A 10,147-nucleotide genomic window follows, 5' to 3' on the forward strand; every position below is an offset into this window, starting at 1 on the left:
TGCACCTGACTTGGCATCTAAGGCTACCGAGCCCAATTACATTATCAGAGAAGCTACTCGAGTTAGCAGGTCTAGATTACTCGGACATGTCATGTGATCTTATGAAGTCACGTTAATAGTCGTTCTATTAGTACCGATGGTGTGATCTGCAAACTACCATCTTCCAAACATAGTAGAGAGCAAATCGAAGGCAGAAAGGTCATATGCGATGCACTCTCCTGGGAAGTTTTGTTTTCATTTAAATAGGCAAAGAGAATAACATAGAGCATTATTAAAGCTTCATTTGACAGTTTGGCCTCATTATCTTTAATGACATGAAGCTATGGAGATGAGCAAAGAATGTGGCGATTGCAAAATGTGTGCAATGTTTGACGCCACTGCCCAGCGTGACACACGTTTTGTAGGGGGCCAACTTAGAGGGGATCTAGGCTCAAGTATAGAGGCTGTAAATCAGGCAGAACACGTGGGAAACATCTAAGGTGTGGCCCTGCATTAAGCGCCAGTTGTATTTTATGCAGAAGACTGCGTCCTGCCACAGTCTAATTCGGGACAGGCTTGGTGGCAGTGGCCGCATAATTGACCTTTGTTGGCACGGAAAATCATTGCACCGATGTAAAGCTATGCGTCATTTCGCCTGCAGAAATTGTCACCGCAATGGCTGTGCGACGAGCTAGACGGCGATTCACGCCTCATAAGTTAATGTGGGGACCTTCTCACTATTAGAGAGCAAGTCTGCGTCCAGAGGATCAACAGGCTTCAGAGATAGCAGAGAAGAATTCAACAGACAGGTACGTTCTAAACTGCCTATGTTAAGTGTGTATGCGCGTGTGCATGTGTTCTGTGCACTGTTCCTGTGCGGGTATCTCTCTGTGAGTGGAAGGATATATATATATATTGTGAACGCAGTGCGTGAACTTTCACCTCTTTCATCTGTATAGATCCATCATCATCATCAGTATCATCATCATCATCATCATCACTGACTGCTGCTCGGAGCGTCGCGCGCTGTGTGCCCGCTGGTGCTAGAAAAGAACAGACGTTCGTGCACGTGCTACCTTACAAGTGGTGGAGGTGTGGGGTATCCCCACCTCTCGCTTTAGACCCACCTGCCGTTCTCCCTGGAGCTCCGTTCAGGCCTTCGCTTGCGTCAACGGCCCTGTGCTATGGATGAGGGAAACGGTGTTCGCTCACCCCCAGCGCCTCCTGCTCCCACTGCGGCTGCCCCTGCCTGGACAGTCACCAGCCGCCAGCGCGATCCCCAGATCTTTGCCGGCCTTCGCGGTGAAGATGTCGATGACTGGCTCGACAACTACAACAGGTTCAATACTTTTAACCGCTGGGATGACGCTCACAAACTGCTGAACGCCGTCTTTTACTTGGCCGACGTCGCCAAAACCTGGTTCCTCAATCAGGAGGATGACATCGCTGCTGCAGTGCTTCTGCACGCGCCTGGCGACGGCCATTATAGTCAGTGTGACGTGTTGCGGGGAATGGAGGGCGCGTCTTCAAGGTTCTGGCGCTCGTACCCGTTCCTCGCAGGTAGTGGTGCATTGGATGTCTAGTAGGCCATTATATAACCATATTTCTTGACAATGGTGTACTCTCTTCTGTTCAACGTGGTTTTAGGGATGGTTTAACCACGGTGACCCAACTAATATATTGGTTATCCACAGCTTTGCAACAGTGCTTAACCGCTCATGGCAGGTCGGTGCCATTTGTTTCGATTTTCAAAAAGCTTTTGATTTTGTACCACATGCAAAACTAATATATTGTCACGACTGAAGTCACAGGGAGCCGTGAAGGTACACGTAGCCGAGGACCAGAGAATAAGGTCGGCTTGTCGTTCCGGTCGCAGAGTCCAGCACCAGCGCGCCGCTCGTGCCAACAACAAACCGCTTCGTCGTCGTCGGCACCAAACACGGCTGTCGCGCGGCGCTAGGCACGTGGCAATATAAACTTGAACTAATTGGCCTTCTAAACTTTGTAGCCACATGGGTTTCGTCATATCTTACCAACAGTGTACAGTTTGTTAACATTGATGGTTATCATTCAAATTCATTACAAGTTACTTCAGGCGTTCCACAGGGAAGTATACCAGGGCCGTTGTCATTTCTCATATATGTAAATTATATCTTTACTGTTAATCCAAACCAGTCAAAATCAGGCTGTTTGCTGATGATTGCATTTTGTTTAACAAAATGAACGGCCCTAAAGACCACATTCTCCTCAACTCTAACCTTCACAAAATTCACACATGGTGCAGTAATTTGGATATGCAGCTTAATGCCACAAAATCTGTTTTTATAAAAATAACCATCAACAAACTAGTACATTCATTTCCATACACGCTACCACAGCATCCTCGTGTAAAAGTTACAGAATATAAATACCTTGGTGTTACCATAACTAACAATCTAAGTTGGAACAGTCATATTGCCAATACATGCTCATCCTCCTACACAAAACTTGTCCTTCTTCGCCACGAACTTAATGCTTCTTCCAAGGTAAAGCACTTAGCATACTACAGGCTTATCAGACCCAAACTAGAGTATGCTTGCACAATCTGGGATCCTTACACCAAGAAGAATATTGTAGCATTGGAGGCTATCCAACGGAAAGCCGTACGCTTCCTGTTTTCAAAGTCCCTCCATTTTAATGAATGAAAACTCCATTTCACAACTGCAAATACGTAGAAAAATTTAGACTAAAATATTTATTTTTGCTAAAAAACAGCAAACTTCCTATGAGCCCTGAACCTTACCTGACGCCCCTTACAACACGTCCAAAAAGACATCATCATGCATAATCTTTAACCCCGCATCAAGCCAAAATCAATGCATTTAAGTATTCTTTTTTTCCACGTACTACTGAAGAATGAAACAAGCTGCCCTGTGATGTAATAATGTCAATTGAATTTATTGATAAATCACTGGCGTGTTAACCATAGTCGTGTTTTATATTAGTGTATGTTTTCTTGTTAGGGTTGAACATATTTCATTGTAATTTTCTTGTCACTTGTGTTACTTTTGATGAATTAATATTTCACTGCATTGAATTCTTTTCGCCCGTCCTGCTGGGACATAATTAGGGCCTGCAGTACTTGGTAAATAAGAAATAAAAATATTGAACACTCCCAACCTTCATCACCATCATCATCATCATCATCATCATCATCATCATCATCATCATCATCATCATCATCATCATCATCATCATCATCATCAGCCTGATTATACCCACTGCAGGGCGGAGGCCTCTCCCATATTTCTCCACTTAACCCGGTTCTGTGCTAGCTGCATCCACTTGACCCCTGCAAACTTAATCTCATCCGCCCACCTAACTTTCTGCCGCCCCCTGCTACGCTTTCCTTCCCTTGGAATCCAGTTTGTTACCATCAGCGACCATCGGTTATCCTCTCTTCGCACTACATATCCTGCCCATGTCCATTTCTTCTTCTTAATTTCCATTAGAATGTCGGTAACTTGAGTTATTTCTCTGACCCACTCTGCACGCTTTCTATCTCTTAATGTTACCCCTACCATTTTTTGTTCCATAGCCCTCTGGGCTGTCCTCAACTTAAGTAGAACTCTCTCGGTTAGCCTCCACGTTTCAGCCCCATAGGTAAGTACAGCAAGATGCAACTGCTGTATACTTTCCTCTTGAGCGATACCGCTAAGCTGCTAGTCGTAATCTGCGAGTGCTTGCCAAATGCGCTCCATTCCAATCTTATTCTTCTTGTTATTTCCTTTTCATGGTACGGATCTGCGGTTACTACCTGTCCTAAGTGGACATATTCGCCTACTACTTCCAGTACTTCGCTACCTAACGTAAACTGCTGTTTCTTCCCGAGGCTGTTGAACATTACCTTAGTCTTCTGCATATTGATTTTCAAGTCTACCTTTCTACTTTTCCTGTATAGGTCATCAATCATTATTTGCAGTTCATCCCCCGAGTTGCTTAGCAAGGCAATAAATCAGCAAATCGCAGATTATTGAGGTATTCTCCATCTACCCTTATCCCTAACTGCTCCCATTCCAAGTCTCTGAATACTTCCTATAAGCAAGCTGTGAATAGTACTGGGGAGATTGTGTCTCCTTGCCTAACACCTTTCTTTATCAGAATTTTGTTACTTTCTTTATGCAGAACTATGGTTGCTGTGCAGCCACTATATATATCTTCCAGCACTTTCACGTACGGCTCGTCTACCCCCTGATTTCGCTATGCCTGCATCACCGCCGAGGTTCAATTACAACCCAAGGTTCAATTACAAGCAACGTGAATACGCAGAAAGGTGGAAAATTAAACTGTCGTTGCTGTAGTTCTGTTGGTAATAGCACCGTTAGGGAAGTTGAAAGGCCGTTGGTTGGGACACTATTACGAGAGCAGTCTTTATCTTTCGTTTATATTTATTATCTTCAATCCATAATTTAAATAAAGTACTACTCTATATAAACAGAAAAAAATTAGAAATATGAACCCCTCGCTTTTCTCGACGTTCCTGACGGATGGCTCCAATTTTATATACATCACAACGAGCCTGTCATTTTACTCACCTTTGCGTTACTAATATCTTGCAGGGCCTCAGTTACGCCAGACCTAAGCCGATTTATAGCCTAACGCAGTTATCACACTGCACGCGCCATCCCTGTTGAAATGTGTACTATGTGAAGCTGCTAATAATATGGGGCTTCTTATGCCCACCGATATTCTGGAAGCTAGCTGAAGTGAATACTGGCAACGTTCAGCAGCAAGCAGTATAAATATCGAAGAATGTAAGACATTGATAACGGAGTCTTTCTTTTTTCTTTTACGGAAGTTTTCCCATGCAATAAAGAAAAAAAGAAAGCTTCGCTGTAGCCGAGTAGTCAAGGGCATCGAATGCAAAATCCAGAAGACGTGCGTTCGAATGCCACTAGCGGCACTGGTTACATTTTTGTTTGACTTTGCTTCTGTTTCTCGCGGAACCTGACTGCAGCACTGTTGCACGTCGACAGAAAAAAACGAAACAAATCAAAATGCATCTATTGTTCTTGGCAAAACTTGGATTCTTCCATATATATCAAGTTATACACACTGCTACGTAGTAAACCGTTACAAGGTACAGCAAGCTTTTCGTAAGGATCGACACGGTCGTTGCCATTCACTTTGACGCCATTGTGTTCATTTATCCCTCTTGCATCCCAGCTGCGCATAGCTCATGTCTCATGTTGTCTCGACACGTGCTTCAGCATCAAAAACTAAATTTTGTCTTGACTACTGTCAACAGAAAGCCAATTCTACTCTACAGATCACTCATAATGATGCTTTACTTGCCTACGCATGCAGAAAATAACAGTTGCCAAGAGGTCAATAAGCGCATATTTCATTTATATATAGCTCCCTGTGACAAGGAATTTCTGAGCGACTGCGCGAAAGTTTATTCTAAACCAAACAAAAATGTTTCTCACGAGCAAGTAAACATTGCAGCATAAGAATCATTAAAAACAATGAGCCATACTTATGTGTGAAAACGAGTACCGCAAAAGAAAGCTTCCTTCTCCATTTCATAAATGCAGTTAAAGCAGCTACATGAGTTGGTGTGGAAAGTGCACTAGAAAACGTGTGCTTAAGTCAGTGCTCACCTCATGCTACACATCACACAACAAATCAAGGATTCATATAGTACATTGTTATGATACAATTTCATTTTATTACTTGTTTAAGCTAAAACATCCAATCTGCCCTCTTTGTGCAATCCTGCACGGTGGTAAAATATTGAGGTAGGCACGGTTTTATCATATATTGCGGCACTTAAAGCTCGCGCAATTTCTGATCCTAGTGTGTATTGTACTGTGGGTACTTAGTCACGAACGTGTCACTATTACAGCCCACACAAAAGGGCCATCGGAACCCCATGCTTTAAGTTGTTTTTGCTTCATTGAAAGCATCAGAATGTCTGCCGTGAGTACAGCGCTCTACTGTCTGGTGAATTCTCAAAAGCACTCGGTGTTTGTGTGGTGTTGAGACGCCAGTAAGAACAAGTTACTAGTAAAATCACAGGCACGTTAGTCCTAAGTGCATCATATTAATATATAGTGGGTGAGTATGCGATATAAGACCTAATGCATGTATTGATTACTTTACAGGGGACTGTGCATAATTGCGTGCAAAAGCACCCACACATACTGTCTAAGTGGTGCGTGCCTCTGCGGTAGAGCGGCAGCTAGAAACGTTTTCTTTAAGAACACCTTTTACACTGGGATACCCATGTTCCATTTCTTTGATTTTGGCATTAGCGGTACGGCAGTTTCACATGACCACAGCAAGGCACAAATCACGGAAACGAGAATATGTGCGCCCTCCCCCTCCTCCCCATCCGAGGTAGCCTTCACCTTTCGCAACACACAAGATGGCCTTCTGATGCGATATACTTTTCGTTTCCCATGAACGCTTGCGCCCCTTTGTTATGTTATGAGCACCATACAGCCAAATGAAAGAAGATGAAATGAACCAGAACTGGAAAGTAGGCAACGGATATTTATAGAATGTGGCCTATGGTATTCAATGTTACCAACGTGCGGAGCATCAACGCTTTCGGCTAGATTTTCGTCAATTATAATTTCGCAGCTCTTTATTACCCTGCTACTTCGGGGGTATGATGAGGTTCAGTTCAGTTCAGTCGTTCAGTCGTGTCCGACTCTTCGTGACCCTATTGATCATGTCACGCCACGCTTTCCGGTCTCTCACTATCTTTCTGACATCACATAACTTCATCTGCAGTGCCTCGAGGATGCCATCTAACCATCGCGTTCGCTGCCTACCCCTTCTCCGACGACCCTCAACCTTTCCCAACATCAAATCTTTCTCCAGCGACTCCTCTCTTCTCATCAGATGACCAAAGTAGCTGAGCTTTAACTTTAGAATTTGACCCTCCAATGAACAGTCAGGGTTTATGGTCGACAATATTGACTGATTTGATCTTCTGGCAGTCCAAGGAACTCTCAAGAGTCTTCGCCAGCACCACAATTCAAACGCGTCAATTCTTCGGCGGTCAGTCTTTTTCACAGTCTAACTCTCGCATCCATACATCACAACTGGAAAGACCATAGCACGAGTTATACGGATCTTGGTTGGCAGACTAATGTCTCTGCTCTTTACTAGGCGGTCAAGGCTAACCATTGCTCTCTTTCCCAGAAGCAGGCGTCTCCTAATTTCATGGCTGCAGTCTCCTTCCGAGGTAATCTTGGAGCCCAAGAAGAGAAAATCTGTCACAGCTTCCACTTCTTGTCCCTTGATGCTCCAGGACTTGATAGAGCAAGACGCCATGATCTTTGTCTTTTTAATGTTCAGTTTAAGCCCAAACTTCTCACTCTCTTCTTGTACGCGCATCAGAAGTCTCTTGAGTTCCACTTCACTTTCTGCCATTAAAGTGGTATCATCCGCATATCTAAGGTTGTTGATACGTTTTCCAGCAATCTTCACAGATTTGTGATGAGGTAGCACATCACAAATCCACACACTTCAGAACAACGCACAAGAAACGGCGCGGCGACTAGCAGCCCAAAGAATAAAGAGCCCAAGGCATAGCAGCCGAGGAAAAAAACAGAGCTACCCTCTTTCATGCAGCGCTGCGGAAGAGGCACAGTACTAGTTAAATATGGTATAACACCACCTATACGTAAGCGATATTGGGAGTGCATTCGAGGTTGCATGCTTTAATGTTAGGCGTTAGAGCACAGCTCATAGAAAACCACAGTTTTGTTCCGTCATGTACTTGTTTTTCTTGAATCTGTAATAGTCTGAATGGTGCTTCTGACTAGCAAAATATGAGAATTCAAAATGATGTCGAGGCTTCGATAATAGCAAACAATTTGTCATGTGGTTAAAATAAAAATATTTACGAAATATGACCGGTGGAGCAGCGAAATTGCAACATATATATAAACGTAGGTGGACTACAGGTTCAATAGCTGCGAAAGCAACATTACACAGGTTTTGAGCTTGTCGCGTATGCCGTGACCGCGGCCAAGAATGACCTTGAACAGCCGCGAATAGGGCGGCGACGACAAGTAAGAAGACGAAGAAGATGATGAAGAAGGAGGAGATGAAGAAGAAGACGAATAATAAGAAGAAGATGATGAAAAAGAAGACGACGAAGAAGAAGACGACGACGAAGGAGGAGAAAAGGAAGAAGAGCACTCGGTCACCCGTAGCTAATTCCTCGCTTCACATTCGGTTCAGCAGCGTTGAGCCGTTCTCATTGCTTTTTTTTGCCGACTGTGCAGGAACTGCTCCTAAGGCACTGGCAAAACGAGAATCCAAAATTTGTTGGATGCACTTATATCTCTCTTATGTGTAGTAAGGCGAAAGCCTTTCCTGCGGCTCTTTTCACTCATTTGCCGCATTCCACTCATTTGTTTCTTTTTTCTTTTTACTCTTCCTACTTTCTCTCTCCCTCGTGTTTCTCTTTTTTCCCCTTTACTGCTTACTGTTTCCTCTTTCGCTCTTGATTGACGGTTTTAGATGTTGTAACGCAATGCAACACAATGACAAGGCCTTAGCCTAATAACGTTTTTGCGCTTTTTTGTTGCAAATATTTGACGTATTTTTCCCAATTGCATAGCCCACGGATGTTTTGACATCTGCGCACTATATTGACGTCCTTGGCTATTTTTACGTCGAATTGAAGTTTCTGGCTCTACTAATAGCTCCACATGAACCATCGTTTGCACACAGACACATATTTCACCGTCTACCTCAAACAGCTATTCTTGTACTGATCAATCAAAGCATTTCTCGACAATGACGATGTGACACCATCCGCGGACGCAAAAGTCCTGTCCACACTCATGAGCCTATAAAGGCTTTCACCTCGAAAGTCAACCACGTGACGACTGTATAGCTACTTTCTCTGTCATACCCACTCTTGAAGCAACGCTGCAAAGTATTTAAATACTCTGTCATGTTTATCTTTGGACTTTCTTGTCGTTTCATTGCATTGTTTTAACACTGTGCTACATTTTTCTATGTTTTCTTTTCTCACATCACCTCTGTTTGTGTGTTGTTTTGACTCATGCTCTTTAGTCGTGCTCTGTTCTTTCATACACACACCACTTGAAAACGCAAATGTTGTTGCTAGGAATATGTAGAAAAAAAATTGTTCGTAACCTTTTTTCTAAGAAGGCACTTTCACCATCGCCCCTACGTTATAAAATCCACGTTGGTTTGGGTCTCTCAATTGGGGCCGTTGTTTTTCGCAGAGTATTCTTTGAAGGCTGAACTCCTCAATTATCGTTATTACCTGAACACACTCATTATTGTATCTATCTATTAGTGCACTACACTAAGCGGTGAAGTGTTACCAGGGAGAGTAAAATCCCTGCACTGACCCTTGCGTTCATTCCCGTCTACTTTCACGACACCGTGGGCACTTTCCGTCACTCATGTTCCACACACAACTGTGCGCATATTTCGGCCCTCACGTGGTTTTGATATTTACTTTACCATGAATAAGCTAGAACAATGCGTCGGGAGTGTTGTCAACAACATACTTGTTCAAGCCTACAATGCAACGATATTGAAGTTTTGCTTACTTTTCTACGTAAAATGCTCTTATCATTAAGAAATCAATAGACGCGCATATATCACTTTCATTGTTCATCCTTGTGATGCCAACGTTGTGAGCGACTAGGTGCGTAAGTAGACTAAAATAAATAACAGATACTTTGCTTGAGCATGCCGGAATTCGACCTTAGCATGTTTCAAAAGAATAAACTGCGCTGAAGTGTGGTGCGACGTGTAATAAAAGGAAAAGACGCCTTCCTACTTTTGAGAGACACAATCTTATGGTGTTGCAAGGCTAGCTGATTATGGATATAAGTATGTTTGTAGAAAGTGCTTTAAAAAACCAGGCTCTTTTGTTTGAGTACATCTCAAGATACAAATCAATCTACGCATGATGCCAATCATACTGCACATGCTTAGGATGCAGCTTCCTTGAGTTCATTTTTATGTTTTTGGGTTACAATAGGTCGTCTTTGTGCTATCGAGCGCGCTGGGATAATAATCAACCATAAGAGGGACGGAAAAATTCTGTTGTGCGCTGTTAGAGTTGCACTATGTTTAGAGCTTCAGAAACATGGCTTTGCTCTTCCGTTCGTATCACTAG

The sequence above is a fragment of the Amblyomma maculatum genome, chromosome 10 (genome assembly GCF_055883805.1).
Source record: "Amblyomma maculatum isolate TAMU_Amacu chromosome 10, ASM5588380v1, whole genome shotgun sequence".
NCBI classification, from domain to species: domain Eukaryota; kingdom Metazoa; phylum Arthropoda; class Arachnida; order Ixodida; family Ixodidae; genus Amblyomma; species Amblyomma maculatum.